This window comes from Trachemys scripta, chromosome 2 (genome assembly GCF_013100865.1).
Source record: "Trachemys scripta elegans isolate TJP31775 chromosome 2, CAS_Tse_1.0, whole genome shotgun sequence".
Classification (NCBI taxonomy): Eukaryota; Metazoa; Chordata; order Testudines; family Emydidae; genus Trachemys; species Trachemys scripta.
The window spans coordinates 26,627,528-26,638,845 of record NC_048299.1 but is presented as its reverse complement, the minus strand read 5'-3'; the positions used below and the strand labels follow the sequence as shown (position 1 = coordinate 26,638,845).

At 45.5% G+C, this 11,318-nt stretch overlaps 1 protein-coding gene across 1 annotated transcript in view; it reads left to right on the top strand.

Annotated features, from left to right (window-relative positions):
- Nucleotides 1–3,568: 3,568 nt before the first annotated feature.
- Nucleotides 3,569–11,318, top strand: part of CREM (cAMP responsive element modulator) — a 90,546-nt gene continuing 82,796 nt past the window's right edge. The window contains exon 1 of the mRNA XM_034760085.1: nucleotides 3,569–3,702. The gene's annotated coding sequence lies outside the window, so the exon portion shown is untranslated. The remainder of the gene's footprint in view (nucleotides 3,703–11,318) is intronic.

Here is an 11,318-nt window from a genome sequence, read left to right as displayed (position 1 = left end):
GTCAAGCTGAATATCGCATTAAAGATTCTGAGCTATAAAACAATATTAAGGTTTAGGCGTAATTTATAATGATGTCATTTAAATAGCTGTCTTCAAAATTTTCAGGCTTGCTAGTTCCTTAGAGTCTTATCTGCATATTCAGTTAAATATTTTCTAATTGACATAACATTTTAAATCAAATTATTTGATCAAAAGCTTGGCCTTTCAATTAGTTGCCACAGGGCCTAGTGCAGGGGAGGGCAAACTATGACTCACAGGCTGGATCCGGGCCATAAAGGCTTTCAATCTGGTCCATGGGATTGCCAGCCCTGTGGCACAGCGAGACTAAGGCAGGCTCCCTGCCTGCCCTTGCCCCACACCTCTCCCGGAAGTGGCCGGCATCACGTCCCTGTAGCCCCTGGGGAAAGGTGGGGGGCAGAGGGCTCCGTGTGCTGCCCTCACCTGCAGGCACCGCTCCCCGCAGCTCCCACTGACTGGGAATGGGGAGTAGCAGCCAATGGGAGCTTTAGGGGTGGTACCTGCAGGCAAAGGCAGTCCATGGCAGAGCCACCTACCCCAGCCCATCCCCAGGAGCCACTGCTGGACATGTTGGCCACTTCCAGGAGCGGCACAGGGCCAGGGCAGGCAGGAAGCCTGCCTTAGCCCCGCTGTGTGGCGCTGCCACCCCGGAGCTGCTCGAGGTAAATGGCGCCAGGACGGAGCCCGCACCCCAACCCCCTGCCCTGAGCCCCCTACCACACCGCTCCTGCACCCCAATCCCCTGCCCTGAGCCCCCTCCATCATTCTGCACCCCAACTCCCTGCCCTGAGCCCCTGCTGCACCTTGCACCCTAACCCCCTGCCCTGAGCCCCCTCCTGCACCCTGCACTCTTTGCCCTGAGCCCGTTCCTGGTCATTGCATCCTCTTCCAAACCCCAGCCCTATATTCATGGCCCTGCATACAATTTCCCAGCCCAGATGTGGCTCTCGGGCCAAAAAGTTTGCCCACCCTTGGCCAAGTGGGTTAATTGACTATCATACTAACAGGAAAGGGTTAGAGTAAGAAAGCTAGGAAAGAGCAACACCAACACAAAACTCTCAAAAGGGAAGCACACAGGAAGTCACAATGAATAAGAGAAGGTGGAAAGAATTGAAAACAGGAAGGGGATGTTGTTCAATATTTCAACAAAGGAAATGTAGGATGAGAACAAAAACATTTCAAAAATGATAATATTTAGGTTACTACAATTACTTTATTTGCATCATGTTTATTTTTGCCAGTAGTGCTAAATAACATTTTAATAGAGAAACATCTACTAGGAACTGATTAAACAAGGGAAAATTAACAAACCTAAAGCTGAAAGTTTGATAAATGTCACTTTGTTTGTGCCTCAACAGTAGGACCAGAGGTGGAGCCAGCCAATCATGATCTGTAAACAGGACAGATGCCCAGATTTTGTCTCCCTCACTCAGTGAATGAGATTGAAAACCTGACCTATTTACTTGGGAGGATGGGAGTGGACAAAACATAACCAGTCCTGACACTTTCCAACTCATTAATCATAGTAATTTATCTGAAAATTAATTCAGATATTTGCCTTTTTTTTTTAAACAAACCACTACTGAATAAAGAACAGGAGTACTTGTGGCATCTTAGAGACTAACAAATTTATTTCAGCATAAGCTTTCGTGGGCTACAGCTCACTTCTTCAGATGCATCTAAGGTGCCACAAGTATTCCTGTTCTTTTTGCAGATACAGACTAACACGGCTGCTACTTTGAAACCTGTCACTATTGAATAGGTTCTCAAATACTTAAGCAAGCACATAGAAGAAATGCATTATCATTACACACAGTATAGGTGGGACAGTGCATTAAGAGGTGACTTCAGAATAAAAGTTGTGTGCTGTATAAACATGCTATGTAAAACACATGGTATAAACACTTGAGTCTCAAATATTACACTTGGCATTCTACTTGCAGAGTTTATACAGCAAAACACTGACAATTTCTTCCTTCCTTTCATTTATACTCTTAAAATTTTGTACATAGGGATATTTGTACTTATTGGCCCCCATTAGTGTACTATCTGAGCGCTTCAAAATCTGTACTGTGTTTATCCTCCCAATGCCACTGTGAAGTAGGGAAGTATTATCCCTATTTTTACAGAGGCACAGAACCTTAGAAGTATTTGGGGGACTAACGCCCATTAATTTCAGTAAGAGTTATGTGCCTAAATACCTTTGAGGATCTGGGCTTAAGTGACTTGTCCAAAGTCACACAGAAGTTGTGATGAAGCAGGTAAATCAACCTCAGCTCTCACAAGTCCCCAAGTGAGAGCCCTAACACAGGATCATCCTTCTTCTCTTTTTGTATACTGTGAAACATTAAACATTTGTATGAGAAGACATACTAGAACAGTAGCAATAATCTCCATGGCCCAAATATTTACATAGAATTTGAGCATAATCAAAATTAAGGCTACCAATATTATACCTTCCAGAATACAGCAAATATGTCAAATGCATGGTAAGTCTCAAACGTTATTTATAGTCATTAAATGTATCCCTTTGGTTCTAGGGGGAGAGAACATAAACATAGCCACCAGTCTCTCTTTTATCTATTGGCAACTTTCTGATATACTATACTAAAATTTTGGGATTTTTTAAAAATATAAAATAAATACAATGTTATTTGTATTTATATACAAATAACAAAGTACATATATATTTGTATGTACTAAACAAAAACATTTCTTAGTAATGTAATCTGAATTAAAGGATATTTTTTGTTAAACAAAGTTATTTCACAAGTGTATCCTTGAGCAGGTCACTTAACGTTTTGCTGTACTGTTCTCAGTACTTTGGTATCTTCAGATAAAAGGAAATATATAAGAACTTCTCAGACAATTAAGTTTCCTAATACAACAAGGAGGTTCAGTGATATTACAGAAAGGAAGTGGCTTCCTGGTGCTCCCGGAGTATTTTAACGTGCTCAGGCACCTTAGGTAAGAGTTTACACCCATTTTACTAAATGTGAACTGTGGCAGAGAAGTGATTACCCAAAGTCACCTAAACCAGCAGTAGAGCTTGGTATAAAACCCCAGCAGCCTCAACTCTAAACCCTCTGCCCTTCCCACGAGGGTCTACGGCATGGGGTGAGTGTGGGGCTGGGGCACAGTTACACCTTCCCCAATGCCTGTGTGCTGGGTGAGTTACACCCTCCCCGGCCTGGCTAGCAGGGGAGATCACACCCCCTCCAATGCCCAGGAAGACTGCGTGGGCCGCCCGCACCCCGCAGGTTCCCCGTGCCTCCGAGGAGGGTATGGGGTCAGGCCCCAAGCCAGCAGGCGGCACCTCCCCACGGAGAGCGGGGTGCGATGCCCATAGACAGCCCCCAAACGGGGAGAGGGGAGTCCCGAGAGAACAGACGTCTCCCTCCCGCAACCAATCAGGTGCCTGGCTGGTGGCCCCGTGGCGGCGGTTGGCGCGGCGCCGGCCGTTGAGTCCCGTTTGTAACCAATCGGCGCTGGCGGCTACGGCTGCCTAGGCCTGGGCTCCTCCTCCTGTGACCGCGGGGTCGGGGAGCCGCCGCGGGCGCCATTTCCTCAGCGCCCCCGCGGCGGCGCGGCTGCATCAGCGCTGACGTGGAGGCGACGTGCGGCTCCGCCCGGCCCAATCCCCCCCACCCCCCTGTGACGGGGGCATCACGTACAGGGCGGCGGGTGAGTGCGGGAGGGGGCGGGGACACATGTGTGTGTGTGTGTGTGTGTGTGCGCGCAGCCCGACCCCCTGCCGGCCGGGAGTTGGGGGGAGAGGCCAGGCGAGGGAGATAAGCCAGGGCGTGCAGCGAGGAGCGGGGCATGAGGGCACGCAGGGCTCCGAGAGGACAGGGCGGGAGCCGCCCTTGCTGGGTGTGTGAGGAGAGACGCGCCCGCCCGCCGCCTTGGGGCGCCTTCAGCGTCGTCTCCCCTCCGCCCCCCGGGGGGATCCGTCCGGAGGGGTTTGTTTACCCAGCCGCCTGCCCATCCTTGGAGGGTGCGATTCAGCCGAGCCCTTCGGCTCCCCATCGCCGCAGTCCCGGGCCCACGGGAACTGTAGCTCGGATGCCTTTCCCCGAATCTCTGGGCTTCGCGCCCTCCCCTTTAAACACCGTCAGTCGGGTACTTGGTCAGTTTCACGACGGTAGGAACTAGGCGCTTCAGTCAGGGTGTGTGTGTGGGGGGTCATCTTCGCCCCACCCGGGGAGGCAGGGGACGTGCTGCTCTCCCCATGTTACCCCTGGGGATCTGAGGCACGGAGAGACTAAGGGTGGGGTCCCCAAAGGGACTTAGACACTGCTGAGCATCACAGCACCTAACTTTTAGGTACCTAGAAAATTACAGGCACAACAACAGTGCCAGCGCCTGGATGCACGGAGGGGAGAGAGGCGCGTTACAATGCGACCCACAAGCGCCAGCCGGCTGGAGCAGGAGCCGCCTGAGCTAGGCATGTGCTAATCCCAGCCCTGCTCACGGAGCTAGGCACCGAAGGACATCTCTAGAAGTGTTACAGGGGCACAGCTGCAGCTCCCCTGGTGTAGCGACAGTGGCGGAGACACTTACTACCGTGACGAAAGAGGTTTTTCCGTCACTGTAGTAAATCCACCCCTTCGAGAGGTGGTAGTTATGTCAATGGAAGAATTTTTCCACTGACCTAGCAGCATGTACGGTGTGGGAGGGGAGGTGTTAAGTCAACTTACTACATCACAGACACAGCATGACATTTTTCACAGCCCTAAGCAATGTGTGTAGATCAGGCGTAAGTCTGATCTGCAGGGAGGAGTCTATCTCTGTTTATCAGGCCATGAAGGGGAACCTACTGTCTGGGCTCACTGCCTAACCTGTTGCTTGAGGAAATAAGTTAGGTGCCTGCTTCACTCCAGGCAAACAGCCAGAGAAGGTGCTGTCCCTCATCTTATAACTTTCATCCCAGTGTTAGAGCACTTGCCTGGATGTGGGAGATCGAGGTTTGATACCAGCCCTCTCTGCTAGAGAAGGAGAAGGGATTTCCCACTGCTCAGGAGAGTGGTCTAACCACTGAACTATGGGATTTTCTGATGTGGGACTCCCTCAGTCTCTCCTGTTGAAGCTGTTGCCATATGGATAAATAATTTAAGAGTGAGTGGAGCCAGGGGACTGGGCTGAGATCTCCCCCTCTCAGGTGGGTGCCCTAATGGCATTTCATTCTCTCTTTGGTCTGTCATTGAGAGAGAGAGAGAGAAGAGAGTTATTCCCACTCTGTAGCATGGAGCAATAACAGGGTCCATGCTGATGTAAAGGGTTAGCCTAGGATGCCCCGGCACACTACATGTGTACAACTGGCAGCAGGCAGCCAGTACTTGGTATGATGTGTGTGGGAGGGAGCACAGGGTTTGTATAGAGCAGTGGTTCTCAACCAGGGGTACAGAGGCCTGTGGGGATACACCGAGGTCTTCTGAGGACACATCAATTCATTTAGATATTTGCCTAGTTTTACAACAGGCTACATAAACACTAACGAAGTCAGTACAAACTAAAATTTCATACAATAATTTGTTTATACTGATCTATGTACTGTACACTGAAATGTAAGTACAAAGTATTCCAATTAATTTATTTTATAATTATATGGTAAAATGAGAAAGTAAGCAATTTTTCAGTATTAGTGTGCTATGACACTTTTGTATTTTTGTGTCTGAGTTTGTAAGCAGGTAGTTTTTAAGTGAGGTGAAACTTGGGGGGACGCAAGACAAATCAGACTCCTGCAAGGGATACAGTAATCTAGAAAGGTTGTTTGAACCACTGGTATAGAGGGAGTGAGGGCACACTGCCTGCGGGAGGGGCTTAGCAAGATCCTCTGATTAGGGTAGGAGTAACACTGCATACAGGCATGCAGAGGGGATGGGGGGCACAAAGGATGGTATTGTGTGTGGCAGGTTATGGGGGAAGCACTTTGTGCAAGTGGCTAAGGTAAACTGCAGACTCTCAAGCAATATGTGTGTCTGTGTATTACTGGGGATGCTCCTGTTTTAATATTTGGGGTGAATGGCAGAGAGTCACTGTTTTTCTTGGTAGCCTTTCTTGGCAATTCTCTGGGAAGGGATCTGGATGGGCCCAATCCCTTTTAATTAGATTATTGCCTTGCAGGCAAGGGCAGAGAGGGTCCCTGTGGGATTGATAAGAAATAGGTCTCTTTCTGAAACTTCGAGTCATTGTCTTGGCAACAACTCTGCTGGTGTCAAGCTTTTACCTAGGCCTGAGTCCAGCTGTATCTCATGCAGCTGAACAGCTGTTCCAACCAGATTTTCACATTAAATGGTAATCTCATCTACACTTTGATTGAGCTCCACTTTGTTCTTTGATGCAGCTATTGCATGTCTAAATATCACAGAAGGCCTAATATTGGATTTCTCTCACCTGTAGTATTAGGTGAGCAGATGTGTCCTGAGTGACATGTATCATCTTACCTGCCCTAATACCAGGTTTCAGAGTAGCAGCCATGTTAGTTTGAATCCGCAAAAAGAATAGGAGTACTTGTGGCACCTTAGAGACTAACAAATTTATTTGAGCATAAGCTTTTGTGGGCTACATCTGATGAAGTGGGCCGTAGCCCACGAAAGCGTATGCTCATATCAATTTGTTAGTCTCTAAGGTGCCACGAGTACTCCTGTTCTTTTTGCCCTAATACCAGTGACTTTTTTCTCTTTTTGCTAAGACTGTTACAGTCCTCAGAGAAAAGGAATAGAATGGAAAAATCTTGGAATATGGGAGAAGATGAGAAGTGGAGAGTGCTACTAATAATGGAAATTAATCAGAGAACTACTGTCTTGATATGAAATCAATAGAATGGTGCTATCAAGCAGAGAGAGCTGCAGGTGGTGCTCAGTTTGCTTAACAAATGCATGTTCCGGAGCACTATTCCTGCCTAGTCCCTGCTTGTTGACCTGAAGGAAAAAATAATGGCCTTGAAATCCATAAAAAAATGGATTCTGAGTTTCCTATCTACAACTTTCCCTCAAACACAAGGCCCTGCGCTCTATGAATGAAGTTTACAGGGCTGGTAGCCAAGAAGAAGAAGAAAACCCTTAAAATGTGTAACATCCATCTGACATTTGAAAGATTTGCAGAGGCAGAAAAATGATGCACCCAGTGAGACCTCAGTGGAAGTGCTGAATCACACAGCTTATCTGCCTTTTATTTAGTAGCAGTTTCTTTACTACTTACTCAACCTTTCTTGAGAATTTATGCATTCTGATATTTTATATTATAAAAGTATATTGGAATAAAATATTAATTGTACAATGGCTCTGTGTATTTAATCGAGGCATCTGATGCTTCAGGTCATAGTGAATTCTGGAGCACTTTGATTACTGGTTATGCAGCTAAATCTCATCAACAAATATTAAAGATTAATTTTTTACTATAAGGATTTCAAAATTAAAAACAGCATGCAATTATTTGCCTGAAAAGTATTTTATAGGGCTAAGCTTTTTTTAAAAACAGTCTCCCTTCAGTGGGAATGAAAAAGTTTAAAAATAAAGGTTCATATCTCTAAATTTGAGTGGCATCTGCTTATCTTGGGTCACATGATTGGGATACAAAATTTATATCTGCATCCAATCCACGATCCACAAATATGGTCTGTGGCTACAAAGCGGATATGTGCAGATTTGCAGGGCTCTAGATATAAAATTTGGATCTGCATCTGTCAGGGTTCTCCCCCCCCCCCGAACTCTGGGGTACAGATGTGGGGACCCACATGAAAGATCCCCTAAGCTTATATTTTACCAGTGTAGGTTAAAACTTCTCGAAAGCACTGATTTCTTAGACTGATATTACTGCCACCAACATGTGATTTACACAAAATATTCAGGGAAGGGTCACTTGGAATCTCTATCCCCCTAAAATATCCCCCCCAAACCCCTTCACCCCCTTTCCTGGGGAGGCTTGAGAATAAACTATCAACCAGTTGCCTTAGCAATGTGAGCACAGACCAGACCCTTTGTCTTCAGGACACCGAAATCAATCAGGTTCTTAAAAGAAGAACTTTATTTATAAAGAAATAAGTAAAAGAATCACACCTTCAAAATCAGGATGGAAGGTAACTTTACAGGGTACTAAAAAGATTTAAAACACAGAGGATTCCCCTCTGGTCTCAGCTTCACTGTTACAAAAACAGGAATGAAACTACCCCTGTAGCATAGGAAAATTCACAAGCCAAAACAAAAGATAACCTAATGCATTTCCTTGCCCCACTCCCAGTTTCTGTGGGTTTAGATGGATTATTCCAGGTATATTTTCAGGAGATATTGTACCTGCTTGGCTTCTCCCTCCATCCGGAGTGGGAACAACAAAAGAGAATAACAAACAAATCCTTCCCCCTGTCAATTTTGAAAGTATTTTCTTTTCTCATTGGTCCTTCTGGCCAGGTGCCAACTAGGTTATTTGAACTACTTAACCCTTTACAGGGAAGGCAATCCAGTACAGTTGCCAAGGATACATAAAGGTTGCTACCCTTCCCCCTATATTTATGACAGCATCTATCCGCAAACATGGTCTGCTGATGTCCGTATCCGTGGATGTGGATATCCGCGGATATCTGCAGATTTGCAGGGCTCTAAACGTGATCAGCTTTCCTTTCTAGCAATGGCTACTTCTACTTTGCTTTTATCCAGTTAATGTTGCTTCTGTGGCTCATAAGGCAAATGGTTTCTGGTGGAATGAATTTTCTAGCTGTGAAGTTTATTTTGAGAGGAGGGGTAGAAGAGGGTTACTTCTGCCTCTCTTTTTTCTCTTCTACAGGTCTGACATCTTTACATAGTTCTGATATGAAGCTGGTGCCAAACATCCATCCCACAAGCTGAACTAAACTTTGAAAACACTATATTAAAGAAACCGATACATAAAAAAATAAATCACAATGCAATATAATTTAATGTTTTCAAACAGTAAAAGCATTTCCTTAGAGGATTTCAGATTTCCTGACATTCTGAGAAAGTTAAGTACTGCAAATTTAACAGTAAAGATACAGATAAACACATTTCCTAATGCAGAGTGTACCTATTACTCAAACTGCAAAATCTCAATACTGGATACACAATAAACAATGTCACAATAAGTTATTACAATGTCATTAGTGAGACAGAAAAAATAGGCATATATGTTTCCAGCCCTGTGATTTTTCCTCATCATCTCCAGGCAAAAAACCACATACATTTGCCTTACATTAAATTACAGAATATATTTTCAACCATAATTCATGGAAGTGCAGTCATGTAACTTGCGTGTATTAAGATAAAAATCGTGCCTAATTAATATCAATGTATTGCCTCGTAACTTTTGAAAGGTAGTAAGCAACCCAGAGGAAAAATGTAACAATCCTATTAATATTTAATATCAAAATAAATCTCATGATATGTAGCTGATTTGTAATTAAACCATGTTTATAAAAAATAAAGCAATTTTTGAGTTTAGGGTTAAGTCCATATACAAGGCCTATAAAGTTATAATGGTTTGAAAGTTCAATCTTCCTTAAAAAACAAACAAACAGAATCTGTTTATTGTTCCTGATTTTCCAGACCACGTGATCTCTGTCATCAAAATCAGTTAAGATCCTTGCTGGATATATAAAGCTAAAACTTAGTTCCATTACTCATGGATCCTTTAACGCTTTTACAAAGACCTTTGGACTTTTCATGAAATAAGGGGCATAAACTGGATGTTATTTTTATTACTGCAGTACTTAGGAGCCCTAGTCATGGACTAGAACCCCACTGTTCTTTGTGCTGCACAAACACAGAAGAAGATAGTCCCTGCCCGAAAGAGCTATGTAGAGCAGGGGTGGGCAAACTTTTTGGCCCGAGGCCCACATCTGGGTGGGGAAATTGAATGCAGGGCCATGAATATAGGGCTGGGGCAGGGGGTCAGGTTGCAGGAGGCAGTGCGGGGTGTGGAAGGAGGTGTGGTGTGCAGGAAGGGGCTCAAGGCAAAGGATTGAGGTGGAGGAGTGGTGCGGAGTGTACAAGGGGGCTCAGGGCAGGGGGTTGGGGGCTCAAGGCAAGGGGTTGGGGTGCAGGAAGAGGGTGGGGTATGGCAGGGGGCTCAGGGCAGGGGGTTGGGGTGCAGGAGGGGTCTGGGATGCGGGCTCTGGCCCAGCACTGCTTACCTGGGGTGGCAGCGGCACTCAGCGGGGCTAAGACAGCCCTGGCCCTGTGCCACACCACTCCCAGAAGTGGCTGGCACCACATCCCTGCGGCCTCTGGGGGAGGGGGGGCAGAGGGCTCTGTGCTGCCCTCACCTGCGGGTACCTCCCCAAAAGCTCCCATTGGCCTTGGTTACCTGTTTCCGGCCAATGGGAGCTGCGGTGGGCAGTGCCTGCAGGTGAGGGCAGCATGCGGAGCCCTCTGCCCCCTGCCCCTTCAGGGGCTGCAGGGATGTGCCGGCCGCTTCCGGAAGTGGCGCGGGGCCCATGGCATCACGGGGGTGGCAATCCCGTGGGCCGTAGTTTGCACACCCCTGATGTAGAGCCTTGTTTTGAAACTTAGGAGCAATGGATCTGTCAATACATTTCCTTTGTCATCGGTGGTTTGCCTCTAATCAAAACTCTGCTTACATTATAGGAAGAAAAAGTCTTCTATTTTGGTAGTCTCTGGACTAAATTAATAACTGTCTGTTTCATGGGTGCTTCATATTGAGAACAGTTTTAATAGTCTTTTGGAAAAACATATCACCTGCCTTGCTATTTTCAGATATGCCAACCAAAATAGGTCCTTTGTCTTGCACTATGCTTTATATTATGCAGCTGTTATACTGCAACTTTGTTTTTAGTCAGGCCTTTTATACAAGTTTATGTCAAGGGGACTAGTACACCTAAAATGGCTACTTACCTTTTTTAAGCTTTGTCTTTTACAGGCCCAAAGTTTTAGGTTTCATTTGACCTTCATACTTGGAGAAGGCAATTTCTGTGCTCAGTTTAGCATTTTGTTCAACAAGTGCATGCGTTTACACACTGTTGACATTTAAATTAATTTCCCCTTGAAAATAACAATAATGGCTTGTCCAGAAGCAATGTTTTAGGAGAACAGTGGTATTAACAAATCTCAGGAATACCTGAAAAGAGACAATATAAAAAATTCTAGTGCTATTTGGCTGTGCTGAAGATTAAAAATAGTAAATCATCTGTCTAATTAAAATCCAGAGTATATTCAGCTGTATCTTTGGAGAATACATTTGAATAGATTCCCATGCTTAGGTGTGGCTAAAGTGTATTTTAATTGTGTTCTGCATCTGAGATTTGTATTCTAATTTCCCATGAGTTTTAC